Raw genomic sequence first — 18,648 nt, 5'->3', positions numbered from 1 at the left:
GTGCATTTGGATACTTGAGCAGTGGGGGAGAAAGGTAGGCCACGTATGTTTTCCCAGTAATTTTCTAGTCTGAGTCACATACTGCTATTATTTGATACATTTACTCAAATATACGGAAATTTCCGCTTCTCTCTTGGAAAAGGTACACCAGCCATGGGCTGTAACAGTTTCTCCATTAATTAAACCATGGCTTTCAAACTCATGTGGATTTTTCTTTTGAACAACTTTCACCTAAACATTCCAGATTTATTAAAATCTCCATATAGTTTGTTTCAAACATAACTAGACTTGCTTTTTATAGAAAAGTGAACATTTTACTTTGCTTGTGAGGTAAATCCTTGTTTCTGCAGACAGTTCAAGGAATTCTGCTCTTCCATTTCTGTTGTATGTATATGTGTTTGTATATATATTTGACTTGGCTTAATCAAACACCATAAGCAAGACCACCACAAAGACAGAACAATTTCAAAATACATTTTTGGAATGAGATGTAGACTTGCATGTGGATGCAGCTTCATGTCTATTTTAATTTTCTTCTTTGTTCATATTTAAGAGAAAATGAGACACAATAAATACTCTTCTTTAAAACCTACTCTAGCATTTTATGTAACATATAGTGGGGGTGTAACATAAAGTGTGTATTAAAATAGCATTTATAACAATTACCATCCTGCCAAAATGAAAGGAAAGCAACCTGCTGACTTCATGTTACTGAAATCAATAGCAATAACATCTCCACTCGTTTCCAACTTCTGAATCATAAAGTATGTGGGTTTGGTATGCAGTTTGCTTTGGACATGAGTGAGGAAAAACAATGACTTAGCTAAGAGGGAACAAATCAAAAGACTGCATTAAAAGCGAACAGCAGAAAATTGGGGTTTGTTTTTTTTCCCTCCTTCTCAGACTTTCCAGCTAACATTTTATACAGTAAATGTTTTGTGGCAAGGAAATTGTTCTGCTTAGATCTGACATTTCACAGAGGAACAGCAACGTAATCAAGAAATTTGTTCAGTCTGAGATCCCCTTTAACAAGTATTTCCAAACTTGGTTCAAAATACATGTTTTCTTATGCATAGAAATCAGGAGGATCTTTTGAATTTTGAAGGCATCACATATGAAGATAAAATCCTCTATTCAAAAGTGATCTATGTAGTTTGGAAGTGCCCATTATGTACTGCCATAAGTCATGATAAAAAAAAATGATATAGTGATAGTAATAGCAGCTCTTCTATATTGTAACTGCTTGGTACTGTGTTTATGGCCATCAGTCAGGGTAGAATTGACACAAGATTTACCTGCAGAAGCAGAACTGCCCAAGGAGGGCTCTCACCTTCACCTGGCCCAGAATATCATTTTAATGAGTAGCATATTTAGCATCCTCATTTTTAGAAGCTCCTTATAAAAACTTTTAAAGCATTTCAAACATCCTCTGACTGACCTGCATTAGAAAATCTGCATTAGAAAATCTTGGTGTCGAGCTGACAGGGGCACATCCATCAGTGCTGGCTCAGACCTGCCGGGCTCAGCTCTGCTGACAGCTCTGTGAGCTCGTGTGATCTGCCCACAGAGAGCACACATGACAATGAATAAACTTCTCTGAGGCCCTTCTGGAGACTGTATTTTCCACCCTTCTAATCACTGTGAAATTGTACTGTAGTAAACATTTTTTTTTAATGTGAGGAAAAGTGGAGCAAGGAAGCAGTTCAATATGATTAGAGTGTATCTACCTGAAATTTGAAACGGCTGAAATGTGTTTGGGTTACACCTTTTTTAAACCTGGTTGCAGTTAAGTTGTTTAAACTGATATAAGCAGGTTTACCTTTTCAATTCTCTTTCAACATCAGTTATTTTATTTTAAAATGTTGCCTTCAGTAATCCAAACAGGAATTCCACTGGAGTGTTTTGTTGTTGTTGTTACACAAGTTTTAAATAGAGCACAATTAGATGTCGACTTTCATTTGCTGTATCAAAAAGGTGAAACCCTGTGCTGTGATCAGAGAAAACTGGATGGAGTTATATAGATTTTAAAGTCTTAAAAATTTATAAAAGTCATATAGAGCACTTCTGGTTTCTTTAACAAACACAACTAAAATTAAGCTTGAGTACTTAAAATTTGCTTAAAATTGAGGACCTTTTTAATATATAGCAGGAAACAGTTCTTAAATATTAACATCAGAGACTTTATTAGTAGCACTGCTGTATGTTCATTGGAACAAGATCTTTATTTAAGAGAAAAACAATAGCGATTAAACTAGAAACTCTGTGATCTGGTTATTTCATGAGTACCAGAAGGGTAAGGTGGACCAGGAGAGAAATCAACCCCAGCAAGGAAACATGTACCAGTTCTTATTCTGCATTAATATACCTCTCATATAAGCAGGAAATAAAATGCATTAAGGGGAAAAGAATGAGCCAAACATAAATACACACACACAGATCCTTTCCTCCAGTAAGTGGTAGACTGTTTAAAGATCCTGATCTAGAAAAAACCAGATTCATGCTAAAAACCTCCTGTGGGAGATGTTCAGTCAACTTGCAATCAATGGGATCATCGAAGTCTGATTGTTTGCTTGTATTTCCATGTCTAAGAAACTTAATAATTATCCCTTCAGGAAAAATCTTTTGTTGCTTTAGAAGGTCAAATTTTAGGCATTAATAGAAAAAAGAGAAACAGAAACCCCCAAGAACAGCCCACTCTGGTAGGGCTGTGGCAGCTGCAGGGCTGCCTTCACTACAGCACCGTTTTACTTCAGCAAGCTCCCAAATTTATCGGGTTTTATCCTGGATACCACTGGGCTTGTCAATCACTCTTCTGCCTAGAGAAATAAACACATTTCTAATCCAGAGTCCTCGTTCTCCTTCCCCTCAGCTATAGTTCTTGTCATATTATTTTAGACACAAAGCACAGAAAATCGCATTTGAATTCTCCCAAACAGCAAAAAATGGATTTCATGCAGAAACAGTCACGGTCAGCACAGTAAGTAGGTGGCCCGTTCAGAGTCATCTTTGCTTAGCACCTCTTTAGTGCTGAAGTTGTCACATTACCTTGTCAGCAAGCCTAAAGCCTTGCTAATGGATGGGTAAGGCAGGGGACAGCTGAAAGGCCACTCCAAACACCAGTGTACTTGCTGTGGGCAGGATTCCATTTGGGATTGTCAACACTGGTACATATCCCACATTTCCTAACTGCATTTCTCCACCTCACATCTGAATTAGATTTCTGAATATCTGAAATGGCTTAAACAATGCAAAATAAATAAAACCAGTTGTTTGCCACAATTTCTTCTTCTTCAACCTGGACCCTTCACAGATACTTCAGTGAAGCAAATAAAAATGAAAGGACCAAATAGTAGTTACTTTCCAGCATAGCATGAAGACTATCATCAAAATGTTTACCTTGGAGAGAGAACAGACAAGAACAGCGACGATTGACCTCTGGCAGGCATGCTAAGATTGGTTTCTGGTATTCACACCAATAGAACATCATCTGCTTTTTGGGGGGGTATGTGATTCTGGGAATTGATAGACCACCAGGGAGATGATAAAACTTCTTGCTGGCTTCTTGATCCCACATGTCAGAGACAAACTGTGGTTTGTAGTGGGGCAGAGAATACAAGCACAAGCAGTGATGACTTTGCATTAGCTGCTTCCAGCCAGGTGTACTGAAGGTTGCTGTTCAGAAGCATCCCTTCTCTTCTTTGTTATTTCCATAATATTTGTCCATGAAAAATGACAACAGATATTTCCCATTTAGTCGAACCTTCTACCTTATATATATATAGTATATGTATATGTACATATATTTGAGGTGTATTTTGGCAGGAGGGGACTTCTGCAAATACGAACATAAAAAAAGAAGTTGAAAGAATGCCTGCCTGTCTCCAAATTGAGGAAATGAAGCTCTTCTGCCCTAACAGACTTTTTTGCTGTGTTAAGACAAGTTTCATTTCTCTCTTCCCACTATGATGTGTGGATGAGCTACCTCAGCTGGCTCCTGGAACTTCAAAGTCCCACCAGCACAATGTAAAAAGTAAAAAATGGAATACAAAAGAAGATGAATGAACTGGTAGGGAGTCCTCCTCTTCTACCTCTTTGATGCAGAAAATTAAAAAAGGAGTCCACTTATTCAACAGCAGATGGCAGATCACCTGTGGCAGCAGGAGTTATGTACAAAGAAGACATGAAAGTAGCAGACAGCTGACCAGCAGCTTTGACAGATAGGATGATAAGAGGATGCTGGTGTGAATCCATACTGAAGTATTTTCACTGCGGAAGCAAGAGAGAAGCCAAAGAGACACATTTTCTTGGCATTTCATACTTTGTCAGCATGAAATCAGATTGTCTTTCATCACAATAAATGGAAATATTTGCAAGATAAGTTATTACGAAGCATAGAAATAACAGAACCAGACAACAGGTTGTTAGCATTATTTCTTTTGAATCTAAACCAAAACTGATTTTAAGTCAGGAAAGTTTAGTTTGATAACTCCAGAAAACAAATACGAAAAGACACCAAACCATCTCTTCAGTTTCCCTGGAGCTGTGGGACCCAACTGTCACAAAAGGTTCCCTTTAACTGCTGGGCTGTGCTGTTGGAAAGATTGACCTACACAGCAGTGGCTGCTCGGGGCAGTCCCTTCTTTAGCTCCTTCCTCAGCTGTTCCTCTGGGCCCTGCTCTGCATTCCAGCCTCTCGGGGCACCATCAGCTCCCAACAGGGACAGGCACAGGGAAAGGGCAGCCCCACGCCCTGGAGCAGGGCAGCCTTCACCCAGCCATCCACGGCTGCAGGGAAGCTGCTTGGAACCTTCCAGACTTGTGCTTCCCATGCCTGTGACATACATATGTGTGAGAAACAGTCTCAAACTTTTAGGTTTTTAATTAAAAATTATTCTCTGATAAAAGCAATTTCAGCATGCTGGGTAGGATGGACAAAAGCATTGCTCGCCCTTGCACCCCAAACACAGTGTAATTCTAACATTTATTTAGTCTCTACATACATATTCATTCGACTCATGCATAAACATCTTAAGTACATTGTTAAGCAGTTTAACATGTACTACTATAGCTAAGTCACTCTTACAGCCCTAGTGATAACTCCACCATAAATTCTGTTCCCTTTAGATGTGGGAAAGTTTTAACTCTTCAACCTTCTTGTTACAAGTCATGTGGTCCTAGACAAAGTTATAGAGATAAATTGTTTTAACACTATCCTGTTTATCTCTCCATGTGGGTGTAAGTTGGAATTTTTGTTTAATTGGCTGGCCATATGTTTTTTCTCATGTCTCTATAGGAGCCCCAATAACCCATTTGTTTTTACCCACACGAATCACACTCATACTTCTCACATATGGAATGATGGGAGCACAAGGTCAGCAGTGGTGGGAGGTCATTGCTGGGATGGACAGTGATCCCTGGGAATGATCCCTACATCTGGCTGGACAACAGCAGTCCTGTCTTTGTGCACATGTATCATCTCTAAAATAACAGCACCAGCAAACACACAGGTTTTTATTTAAAATGAACTACTGGAGAGTTGAGGTCTTATGGAAATTGCACATTTAGACTGAGGACAGGAGTCGTATTTATTTATTTCTGGCAGGAGGTGCCTAAACCTGCTTTGGCATTTCAGTGCAAGAGCCCCAGCATGAGGAGGGTGTTTCATGCACAGGCAGAACATGCTGCTGTCTGGGCTCTGCCTCAGCCAACCTTGGCCCTCACCACCACAAACCTCTGGGTTCCTGAAAGAGAGTTTGCTTTCTAAGTAGATTGAGCCCACAAATGTCTCACTCTAATCAGTTCCCACACAACAAGACTGTTCTCTTAAGGTTTTTAGGATTCCAATCCCTTAACATACTCTTCCTGTTTTCCATGGACAATGATAAAGTTGACCTGGAACATGCTGTATCCCAATACTGTATTAAACATTCTCATACATTTAATATAAATTTATCCTTCCATATTTGATGGAATGAAAACATTAACATGATAACACATAATAAGTGAATTGATACAGTCCCGTAGTGATAAGCGTTCCTGACTGAAGTGTATATCTACAAAGCTTACTGAAATCACACATTTACAATATTTATTTTTTATTTTAGCATTCTTTACCTCATCACTGATACAAACCAAGCAAGTCTGACATCTTTGAGCACACTGTATTCTTAAGGTTGAAGTGTTATTGATAGTTACTGTTATTTGCAGTTGGCAGAAATGCCCATGGAATATTTAGTGGCAGGCACCCAAAGGTTTGCTGCTCACTGATAGAAAATCTGTACTTGTCTGTCCTGTACAAAGCTGTACCATGTTTTAAATGATTAACCAGGGATAGAAGAGCAGGTAAAATATATGCACCAATTACACACAATATCTGTCTCTTACAAAAAGTGCAAGTCAAAAACAATGTCATTAATTTTCTTTAATAAAGGAACAAGACAACATCGTAACTCAAATATCTGTTTATGTTCTTAATTCAGACAAGTCTCAGTACACAGATCTTAATCTTCTCTTTTCCCAACTGTTATTTGTTAAGTGTTACAGTTTTAAAAACAAATAGTTAAAAAGCAAATAAAACTTCATTATCTATAGGAAATCTTATCTACATGGATTTCCATTAGTGTAAAAAGAGATTATCATGAATATTTGTGTTGAGACTGTAAATAAAGTGTGATTTATGGGTGATTACACAGGCCCAATAATTAGGCAACCATCCTTGCAAGATTACATATTTTAGTCTTGATTTATTGGCCACATTATCGTGACATTGATCCATCCTGCAGTCTCGTGATTCCTAACGGTGAACTGGTGAATATTATGGATTGCTGACAACCTGATAATGAGCATGGGTAAAGAAGATGAACTATCTTCATTATCTCAGTAAAACAAGCTTTCCTGTTTTTATAGCACTTCCACCTGTCCTGACACTCAAACGTGGAGAATAAAAATAAATATTTGAGATGAGATTCCAGGAACGCCTTGTACAGTTGTACGAATATTTCCATATGTTAATTAGCAATAGCAAACCTTGGTCATTTTAGGATTGTGTTCAGCTTTCCCACAGGTGTCTTCAAGTAGTGACTCATAGGTAGCTCAAGTTCAGCTGATGTCCCTCTTCTCTGTTTGGTTTTTAAGTGCTGAGCTCTTGTTGTTGGTTTTTCATACATACATTATACGCTGTTAAATTTCATTCCATTTCTGTTATTCCAGTTGTCACAGTATCTATTTCTTTCCTGTGTGAGCCCTTAATCCTCTTCTGTGTTAGCAATATATCTCAGTGTTTGCTTTCACCAGAATTTCATTATCAGACTCTTTTTGTGTCACAGTCATTACTGCAAACATTAAATGAGTGATTCCAATATTGATCCTTCAAGAATTACAATAATAACCTCCCTTCACACAACCTTTCTCTTGTGGCACAACCAAGGGATTTTCCTGCTTTAGCATTTTATTCACAACTTTCTTTACAAAGCCTCCTAGATATTATCTGCATCCCTGTCTACTGATTAAAACAGTGCTTTTAATCAGCAGAGATACATTCACTGAACCCACTTCACCTTTGGTTAACTTAGCTTGCATTTTGTCCCATTTTCCATTTCTTTCTACTTACATAGATATTTTTCTTTAAAAAACCCTCCTAGAGCCTTGAATATTGTTGAGGTCACTTGAATGTTTTCTGGTTATTCTTTCTTTCCCTTTCTGAAGCCCTGGCAAGAGGTTTGCCTGTCAGTAGAGCTCTGCAGCTTTATTAAAAATCCTTGCTGCTGGACATGCAATTTCATGTGCCAGTTCTTTCAGAACCCAGGGACAGAGATTATCCTGGCCTTCCAATTTCAGTGCTTTAAGCTCTTTGAGGTTTTTTTCCTACCTCACATATGATAATTTCCATTTCTATATCCTCATTCCATTTGCATGTTACATTTTTTTTCTGGGTAGTTTTATCTTTAATTGCAAAGTGCCTGACAAAGCAATTCTTATTAGGATTTATTTTCATAATAAAGGTCCTTTGATTAAGTCACAGTTTTATGTGAATTATTGGACTTTGCCACAATAAAATAAAAAAAATAGTTTGGGGGTTTGTGGGGTTTTTTACAACCAATTCTACATACAAAGTTTACTGTGAAAGGAAAGAAACAGTGACCCATCCATGCATGTCATAGTGCTGTGGCAACGTTCCTGCTATCAAACCATGCACTGTTTAGAATTCAAATACAGCTGAAAATAACCAGATTTGTGAAGAGCAAATGGCAGAACTGAACAGAAAACACTGCAATTAAGTGACCTGCAGGATTAGGGATTTCAGTCTGTTATCAGAGTATTTCATTCAGGAGTCTCCATTGAATCCCTCTGAGCTCCACAGCACAGAGTCAGGATCTGGGGAATTACAAAACTTCACAGATTGGAGTTTTGGGATTGTGGGTGGCTTCTCCTGGGCTAAAGTGAGGCACTTCTCAGGGTAGGGTAAGGTCCTTAAGAGTCACAGGGCCTGGGGTTGTGGGGAGGGCAGTGTAATTTATAGCAATTTGTTCTGTAAAAGGGACAGGTGATAAACAGTCTGTTTCTTTTGTATTTGTCATGTGATAATTGGCTCCCCCTTGAGCTACTCACAAAGTGGGTGTGGGCAAAGGGCTCCTCCACCAGCCTTGGGTTGTCAGAGAACTCACTGTAAAGACACAGAGAGGAAAAATTAAATCCAGGCCTTATAAGCAGATCCTGGGATAGCCTGGTCTGCCTTTTCTCAAATTGTGCCTGTATGTGATTTTCAGGGTGCAAATTACTGTGTATCTGTAATGGAGGGTACAAAATGTGTGTACCTAAAAGGAGGAAAAAAGGAAAAATTGCAAGACTATGGACCTTGAAGAAAATTACACATAAGTCTCAGAGTAAGATTTAAAGAAATTACATTAAATAGAAAAGGTTATTATTAATTTCCTCACTTTAAACTCTGTGCACTTGTGTATGAAAAATGATGAAGCAAAGTGTCCCTCTTTTACACTGGTTTCCATGATGACAGTGGGGAGAAAAGGATGAGAACAAAAAGGTGAAGGACAGAGCATGTGGTGAAGAAAGACAGATGTGGAGTAAATGAGGAATAATCTAGAAAGAAAATATACCTCTGGGAAAAAATGAAAGAGAGGGGATGAGTATGTGCCAGAGCAGAATAAAGAATGGAGGTTAGATTTGCAGAACGAAGGGAAAGTGAGAGATATTGTGCTCAAGGTTGTCAGCCTGATTTAGATCAGTCCTACAGCAGATGATTAATAGAAAAGTAAAATTTATGTGAGAACCTGAAGGAGGAGGGCATTTATATTTTAAATTTCTTTATGCTTATAATGACTTCCATAATATAGGGAATTATTGCTAATGAAATACATAAAAATAAATAAAAAAATGGAAACAATAGACTTATTGCTTAGAAAGACTTCCCCTCTACAGCTGGCAATCAGCAATGGGATGCTACATCAGAGTCCTGGTGCTGTTGGTACTTACACATCCAATTTAGGCAGTGTTAGACCAAGCAGAAGCAAGGAGAAACTGGTCCATAAGACTATTGGAAACAAAGATGATTAAAGACAACACCTGACCTTATGTATGATCATTTCAGACTGACATAATGCAGAAGACTCTGCTCTGACTTTTCACTGAAGTGAAAAAAACAACTCTTCTTACTTTAATGAAATCACACTACATTGATATCAGTACTGTCAAGAGCAAAGAAAAACTCGTGGAAGAATCCTACAAATGTGTATTTCCAGCAGGGCAGAATCTGTCTCAGAGATGTTCATGTGCAGGCAGGTGGCATGTCATACCTGTGATACATGTGCAGACAGACACTCAGGCATAAATAGGGACTGTAAAAGCATAATCTGATTTCTGAGAGGACTTAGAAGGAGAGTTCCAGTGTTTATACTCAGTTATCTTTTTCTAAACTTTGGTGCTCCACAAATCTCAGGTATGAGTGACTTGACTGTAGATGTGGAATATCCTGAACTGTGGCAGTTTCTGAAAGACAAGCCTCTTTCTATGGAAACATGGAAGTGGGTCACAGATTATCTGGAAATTTTAGTCCAAATGCTGTGGAGAAAACCCCAAGGGCAGCTGACTCCTCAAGTTCAGCCCCTCAAAACCACTTGGGGCAAGCAGAGCTCCTGCTGTTCATGTTGCAGCTTTGCTGTCTGGGTGCCCTCACTGCTCACTGCTCTTTGTGCCTGAACTACAAAAGCCTCGATGAAACAAACGTAGTATTTCCATTCAAAGACACCAGCTGGGCAGCAGCAGAAGGCTCTGCCTGGTGCCCTGTGCCCTCGGGGTCCCTCAGGGTGCTCCTCCCGCCCTGCAGCCATTTGGCTGTGCAGGAGGAGCTGTGATGGCCCAGCTGAGGCTCTACCCACCTGGGCAAGGTGAGGGAGGGTTTCATGGATCCTTCTTGCTCCTGTGCAGGTCGGCGCTGCTCGGCGGGCCCTACACACCTGTCAGCCCAGGTGCTTTGGCAGGACCCTCTGTGCTCCACTGACAGCTTCAGCCATGGCATTGCCAGGTTGTGTCTGCCAGCCAGGACCCGTCCCGGTGGGAGCTGCTGAGCTGCAGTTTGCTGTCTGAAAACTCGTGACAAAAATTCTGCTGTGCTGCAGATGGATCTGGATAAAGAATTCATGGAATGGGGTTTTGGGGGGTGGGGGTAGGTTGTGCTTTGTTGACAGAGTGCTGTTTCTAGAAATTCAAACTGAACTAGACAATCCTGTCAAGAAAATGTTCCAGGCTTCTGCTAGATCTTTTTCCTTTATGCTTTGTTTCTGTCACAGTGGCAGGTGGAAGTTTCATATGGATAAAAGTATTCTTGGCAAGGAATAATTAGCAGAATATTATGGATTAGGTGGGTCTTCCCTGTGCAAGGGTAGAACCAAAGCAAAACTCATGAGGAGAAAGAAAAGGCTTCAGTGATGACTTTGCCCTCTTGTTTGTTGTGTTCTTAGTGACCTGTAAAATCAACAGAGCTTAAATGTTTACAGTGCATCAGGCACAGTTATAAAGATGTAAATGTACAATACATTGGGAAAGAGTGGAGCCAGAGGCACAGTTTCAGGAAGCACAGCCATGGCCAAAGGAAGCTGCTGCTTTGTGCATGCAGGGTGTGTGTACATGGCCCTGGATGTCAGAGAACAGCACACGTGCCCCAGGGGCCCTTGGTTTGCTGGGCTCTTCAGAGGGCTGAAAACCATCTAGTTAATGTCATTATTGATAGCAAAGGAAACACACTTCAATTGCTTTTCAGAGAGGATAAAACACATAATTAAACATTTTTCAGAATTCTTTTTAATTACGTGGAGTCTACTTTTCATCTTTTACTTGAGCCCCTGAATGTCTTTGTCTGTATAAACAGACAATACAATTTTAATTAATAGCCAGTAAAGACCTCAGGATAGAAATAGAACCCTACAGAAAGATCTGTGTTTTGCTTTATTATATGAACAAATCTCCAAAGGAGACTTTCAATGTCCTAGCTTTTGAATATTCTTATTCCTCTGAGTGGAATCCAGTGTGGACAGAGGTTAGTGCTCATGATGCCTGGCTGGGTCATTTTGCTGGCAGGTGTGACTGCACTTGCCCGTAGCATTCTTTCTCTTTGTTGGAAAATTGTTGTATTTTTGACCCCACATATCCCCTTTTCTCTCCACTGCCAGCAGGCTGTGTGCAGTGTTAGCACAGCCAGAGCAATTCCAGAGATTTTCCTGCAGTGAGTTCCTCATGAAACTCCAGCAGGGTACCCCAGGCTATGGAGTGAAGTGTTGCTGCAGTGATACATGTTCCTTTCTGGGGACCACTCGTAACACCTTGAGCTGTGTTCAAGATGGCAAGAGACTAAGTTCATTTGGTCACTTTGCTTGATGTACATTAATAGGGGTGCAAGCAACTGAGTTGTAAAATGAAGCAGCTCTTAGAACATCTCTCACCAATGCAAGATGCCTTGTCAGAGAGGTACAAATCACATCCCATCCATCCTTTCTCAGGAACAGGGAGACAGTAAGAAAAATGTCTCCAAATCTCAGTTAGCAGTCACTGCTCTGTCTCTACAGTTAATTTCAGAGAAAGTGTTTGTTCTTTCTGCCTTGTTTCTCGTGTTTGGAATTTCAGATGTGGTCTATTTCCAAATGCCCTGTTATTCTTCAGACAGGTCTAATTTTCCTTGGTGTCTCTGTAACAATCGGGTATAGCTTATTTGACAAAACAATTTAGTTCTTTTTAAGAGAGTTGGCATTAAACCTATTTTGAGTGTTTTTCATGCTGAATACCAAAGACAAAGGCTTGAGTGATTTCTGTTTTCTGAAGCAGAGTACTGAATATCTTTTATGAAAATGATAATGGACCAAAAACCAATTACTTCACTCTGATACATCTCATTTAGTCCTACTGAAGTGAAGGTGGAGCTGTCTGAGTAAAATCCTGTGCAAAGATACTTGGCTTTCCACAGAGAGAGCTATTTGTATTCATTGTCTAGAGAAGCCTGGAAGTTTGTGACAGATACTAATTCAGTTCTAATGTGCTCAGTCTGTGCAGTGCTCTCCTCAGAGCTGGAGGGAGGGTGTGGGTGGGTATGACAGCCCAGGAGAAGGTGCCTCCATCCCAGAATGTTTGGAATTGCCTGTGTTGGCTGAGAAGCCTGGGCAGTGTCTGTGCAGGGGTGACAGTGTCTGTGCAGGGGTGACAGTGTCTGTGCAGGTGTGAGGTGTCTGTGCAGGTGTGACAGGTGTCTGTGCAGGTGTGACAGTCTGTGCAGGTGTGAGAGTGTCTGTGCAGGGGTGACTGTCTGTGCAGGTGTGACAGAGTCTGTGTAGGTGTGACAGCGTCTGTGCAGGTGTGACAGTGTCTGTGCAGGGGTGACAGAGTCTGTGCGGGTGTGACAGTGTCTGTGCGGGTGTGACAGTGTCTGTGCAGGTGTGACAGGTGTCTGTGCAGCTGTGACAGTGTCTGTGCAGCTGTGACAGTGTCTGTGCCGGCACTGCAGAGATCGGTCGGTGCCTGTCAAACCGGGGGTGAGTGGCTGCGGCAGATCAGCACAGCATCCCCCAGCGCTGTCCCCCGCACCGACATCTCTCCCCCCCTGGGTTATTTGTCGCTCCTTACAGCGGGATTTACCCGGTGCGAGCAGAGCTCGGGACTGTGCTGAGCTGTGCGATGGTTCCCAATCAGGCCGTGCCGCTGTCGGAGCAGTAGATGGAGCTCCAAGATAAATCGTTCCACCTCCGAAGCATCGCAATCAATTAAACATGCAGCTGTTAAGAGACGACAGTAATTACAAGGCTAAATGATATCCTTAAATAATCACTTGGGATTTATCCATCTTATTCCTAAAATCTTATCACACAGAGAGAGAAAAATAAAATTAATCCTGGGCCTCCCTCTGGTGCCTTTCCAAGTGTTCAGAAGAGTGAATGATGGCCAAAGTCATCCATGTACTCCTGGCTCTGGTGCTTTCTCTTCAGCTGCCTGTGGAAATCCAGTCTATAGAAACCTGCTTATGATAATGTGCTTTACTTTACATCCTCTTAAATTCATTGCATTTCCCATATAGTAAGAACAAATGTTTTTCCTACTTTATCATTTTGGTCCTTGGTCTCCCAAATTGTGGTCTATATTTAGTGTGATAATAATTATTCAAAAATTTGACCCTCTGGTGTACTTTTCCTTATTATTCAAATTGTCTTTGGCCTCCACCATTCACATGTTTGCTAATTGTTTTTCAACAATACTTTTATTGTGACAGCAATGAAAGATAAACTGTCAGAGCACAAAAAAAATTGTCTTAAAGTTATTAATAAAATGAGTGTATAACAGAAATGACAATTTGTTTTATGAGAAATTGAGCTTTGGTAAAATAATTGACAGAGAAATACAAACCAATTAGATCATAGCAAGAAGATTTCCATGCAGCTTCTTTCCAGGTAAGTGAAATTTGGAAGAGTAGGAGGTTGTGAGAACAGGCCTGGTGTTTTGGAGATGAAAGACAAGATAAGGACTGACTCTTGTAGGAAACCTGGATTAAATCTGAGTTCATGTCCTGTTGTCCACAACGTGGGATGGGAAATGGTGCTGGTTTTGTCTTGTTTTTGGCTCCCCGATAACTTCACAAAGTCCCAGTGAAGCCAAGGGTGTCTCTGTAGTGGTTTCTTTAGGCTCTGTCTGAATGCTGTTTGTTAACTAAACATGTATTTGCTTCTTCTGACATGTGAGAAATCCACAGAGAAGCATTAGCAATATTATGTATTAATGTAAAATGAAATTAATAGTGATGTGAGCTAAAAGGCTGGGCTTTGAACTTTGGCTGCAAGAGGGAAGATTTCCTGCTTGTGCTCCCAGCTCAGATAGAGGGATAGTAAATTCCAGGCAGGAGATGCTGGAATCTTAGTTGTGAATTCTAGTAACAGGAATTGCTGAGATGACAAATCACACCCCTTGGGGACCTGTTTCCATCTTCACTTAGATTCCTTCTGGTGGTTTTCCCAAGGCTGCAGCTCACACTGCAGTTTTTACTTTCCCCTTCCCCTTGAAGGATGAAACCCAGCGTTGTGAGAAGAGCAGATTGACAGTGAAAATGATGGGACACAGATTTATTGTGGATCTGTCTTGGAGAGGTCATTCATTAGAGTGCACAGCTAACAGTGAAAGTTGAGATAATACTTCCTCCCATGGGAACAGTGCTGAGATGTGGGGACAGAAGCCCTTCCTTAGCTCCCTGCCCCAGCACCTGCAGGAAAATGCAGAAGTGGGTGCCCCTTGAGTCTCTGCTGTGATTTAGGGGACCAGCTCCACACCCTCTGATCTTGGGGGATGCTGCAGAGTCAGTGCCTGTAATGAGCTGGGCACAAGCGATGCCTGCTGGAGTTTTGCAGTGGAAATTTTCTCTGAGGTTCTGCAGAGTTCACCTGCTGCGACCTCCTTGCAATATTTATGGAAATGTTTGGCTGAGCTAGCGAGGCTCGGGAGATCCCCAAGAGATCTGCCTGCAGCATTTCCATTGATGCCACTCACAGGTAACTTCCACCAAAATCCTTGAGTATCAAAAAAAAAAAAAAACAAAAAAAAAAAAACAAAAAAAAAATCTCAAAGGGGAAGCCTTTAAAAAAAAAAGAGTTTAATTAGGTGGAAAAAGCAAAACACCTGCTGTTTGAAAATTCTTTTCCATATAACTATAACCCTTGGTACTCAGAACAGCAACTTTAATCAGAACTGTGGCTGATTTTTTTAGCAGTGTTTTGTGCTGCAGTCCAGCTTTGCTATTAAAACCCCTTCTTCCATTATGCCTTGGAGGAGAGATGGCTCTGTTGGGAATAACACAAAGCATTGTATTGGATTGCCTTTTTTTTAAAAAAAAAGAGGTTAAAATAGCAATAGAAACCTCATCAGAGAGCACTGGCTGGGGAGCAGCTTGAAGAAGCTGACAGATCTTGGCCTTGCCTCCAGTGATCCATCTCACAGGTGGTTGTCAACCCTGGGAAATACTGTCAGGGTTGATTGTTATTTTTAATTATTAAGGTAAACATTCTAAGTTAGATGAGAGCTGAGAAGTATAGCTTGTGAGTTTAACTGTTATCTGAAATGAATTAATGGTAGAATTTCCATCTTTTGAAGTCCTTTGGGATTTTTTGAAAGAAAGGAAAGGATAGACATGTATAGGATGAAGTTTAAGCAGAGAAGTTACATGATTCTGGTAAGAAAGTGCTGTGGAACACAACCTGAATTTTTAAGCCAGCAGAGGTGAATTTGACTGTGAACTCCACGCTCAGAGCCAGTTCAGTCTCTGTGTACCCTGAACAGCACCTGAAGGGAGAAAAGTGGATTGTGAAATGCCTTCTATTTAAAACATTTCATTCCTTCAAATTGACTCTGGTTGCACAAAGTGCAGAAGTAAGCTGAATAAAAATGATATCAAGAAGTTCCACAGGTGAAAATGAAATACAGACTAAATCAGGAGCCTCTACAATTTCCCTTTCCACTTGGCATAAACCAGCAGAGTAGCAAACACTCATTATGAGCAGTGCTTTAGGAGAAATCCTCCTGGAGAGATACTGAATGTTCATTTTTTTCATTGCACCACCTGCCCCAAGGCCAAACCTGTCCAGAATTTTAAACATGCAGTCCCAGGCAAAAGTGTTAAAACTAACTACAGCTTATTTAGTTTTTCTTAGTAGGAACAGTTTGCTTACAGACACTGAAGTTTCGGGGAGCTTGTTCTCATATGTTTGTCAACAAGAGTGAAAAATGTAGTACTGAGCCAAAATCCAGCAGCAATAGGAGGGAAAGGCTGAGGGGAGGGACCCAAGTGCTACTGATAGAAGGAGAAATGACACTATACAGCATATCCTTTATTCTGCATCCTCTCAGCAGGACCCACAGACACTGAATGCTCTGGCCAGAAGGCAAGAGAGGGGAAGAACTGAAGCACAAAACTGCATAACAGAACTGTGTCTCCCTCTTCATGCTTTGCCTTTCTGCAGACTCTGCCTGGGAATCCTGGAGCCCTCATTTATCATCCTTCGGGACTGCAATCTCTCCCTGGAAAGGTTTCAAAGGAGTTAGGGAAGGGCAAAGAAATAAGGAAACAAATCTAGCAACAGAATTCCAGCTCCTCTCACAAATTGCAGGCTGGCCTAAGCTTTAGCTGGAATTTCAAGGCAAATGTTAATGGTCTGATAAGAGTTATAGTCACAGGAGGGTTTTTTAATGGAAATAGCATTGATAATACAGTGAATGATTCAGGAAATGATCCACTTTAGACTAAAGCTTCAAAGATAGGCTCATTTACTGGAGAAACCGCCCATGTAAAATAATATGCCTGAAATCTCTCTGGCCAAGGAGACAGCTTATTTCAGAGATACTCATCCAAGACCTCAGCGAGTGGAAATCAGCACAGCTCGACTGATTGAATCCTGTGAAACTATAATTAGGTAGTGTATCCCCTCCACTCCATTTCTTGGAGAGAGGTAAGGACAGGTCCCGTTCTTGTGGCAAGGAGGACAGAAGCTGTGACAAGTACTAATCTACAGGAGAGGCATAATAAAAGAGAAATAAATTCATCTGTCAAAGATTCAAACAGTTTGGAACAATAAAAAAAATGCAATATAGCTGTTCATTTTCGAGAAAGTGTCATAAAAAGGCTGATCAAAACCTCCATCCAACTTTGCAGTACAAAAGATTAAGTAAAACGATACCATTTTCAGTAGAAAATTGTAGGGAGAAAAAAGCAAAAGACCTCAGCTCTCACTCTGCAGAGTAATTACTAAGAGATACCGAGTCAATAGCTTTGTTCTGTCAGAGATCCTGATAGCACATACAGAGATACAGCCAGACTGTCTGTTTGGCTAGACATCATTAATACAAACCCCATCATTTAGAAACCACCTCTCCAGATTCCCTCTGCAGATAGAGATCTGGTAATGAACCACAATTCAGTTATATTCCTAGTCAGGAAAATGTCTTTCAAGCTCTGTTCTAACCGGGCAGTGTTTTGCTTCTGACGTCCCAAAGACCAATTAAGCATTTTGAATGCAGCTATGCTATGGATAATGAATGTACTGTAGCAATTAAATCAATTATGAAGAGAAAAATAGCTTATGTTCTGCTCATTGCAGTGAAAAGCCAAACTCTCTGATTCATGGGAGCCTCTACAAGGGAGTCGTACAGGGAAGAGAACAGGGAATTTTAAGTCTGGGTGGCAGCATGAGGGTTACTGAGATCGGCCACTGGAGAAATTGGTGCCTAATCTGATTTTGCAGCACGTCAGTCACAGAATGCTGATACCACAGACTTTAGGGGCCTCCACCAGAGATAGATTTGGCCCACTTAACTCAGCTGGAAGGTCTGGAAAGGGTGAAGTCCTATCAGTAAAACCTGGAAATGGCTGGGAAGCAGAAACTCATCCAGTAACAGAAGGCAAGACTTTGTAACCCTCTTCTCTCATCACAGCCACACAGGTCTATTCCAGGCAGCTTTCTTTACTAGGTCTATATGAAAATCTTCACTGCCTGAGTTTAAATTAAATCCTTTCCATCCTGGCAAAGAGAAAATACAGAGGAAATCCTAATGCAAAAATATCCATATAGTTCAGAATCAGGATTGAATCCAACCTCTGCACCAGACTTCAAACAGTGCACTACTATTTTAAAAATTAGCATTTTCCAGGAAGATCAGTAAAAAGTTTTTACACTGGTTCTCTCCTGGTATAGGCAGGGAAGCCATTTCACTTCAGTCATACAAGACTCATTCCAGCAGCATCTTAATATTAGGACTTAATTGACATCAGACCATTTATCTGTCCAGGTTTACTTCCAAAGATAACTGGGTTTGTATCTTGGTTCACTAAGGATTAATAAGAATGTGTGCAAAACAGAAGGAAAAAAACCCCTATTTGTTTATGTCTATGAAGGCTTTTTGTTGCCAGATATTTTGGAGCATCTTATTTTTTAGGCTGTTTCCTGATGGCTTGAATTCTGATTACTTATCCCCAGGAAGGCAGTATGATATTAGTTCCACAGATCTTGTTGACTTTGCTTTCATGTGCAGCGGGGAACGCTGGGGAAAAGCAGAAAGGATGGAGTCATTATGGATTCTGAAAGAAGTAAAAACAAACACCCACCACAGAACACTTGGAAGA

This window comes from Pithys albifrons, chromosome 10, assembly GCF_047495875.1.
Source record: "Pithys albifrons albifrons isolate INPA30051 chromosome 10, PitAlb_v1, whole genome shotgun sequence".
In the NCBI taxonomy this organism is placed as follows: domain Eukaryota; kingdom Metazoa; phylum Chordata; class Aves; order Passeriformes; family Thamnophilidae; genus Pithys; species Pithys albifrons.
Note: the sequence above shows the minus strand (reverse complement) of the source record.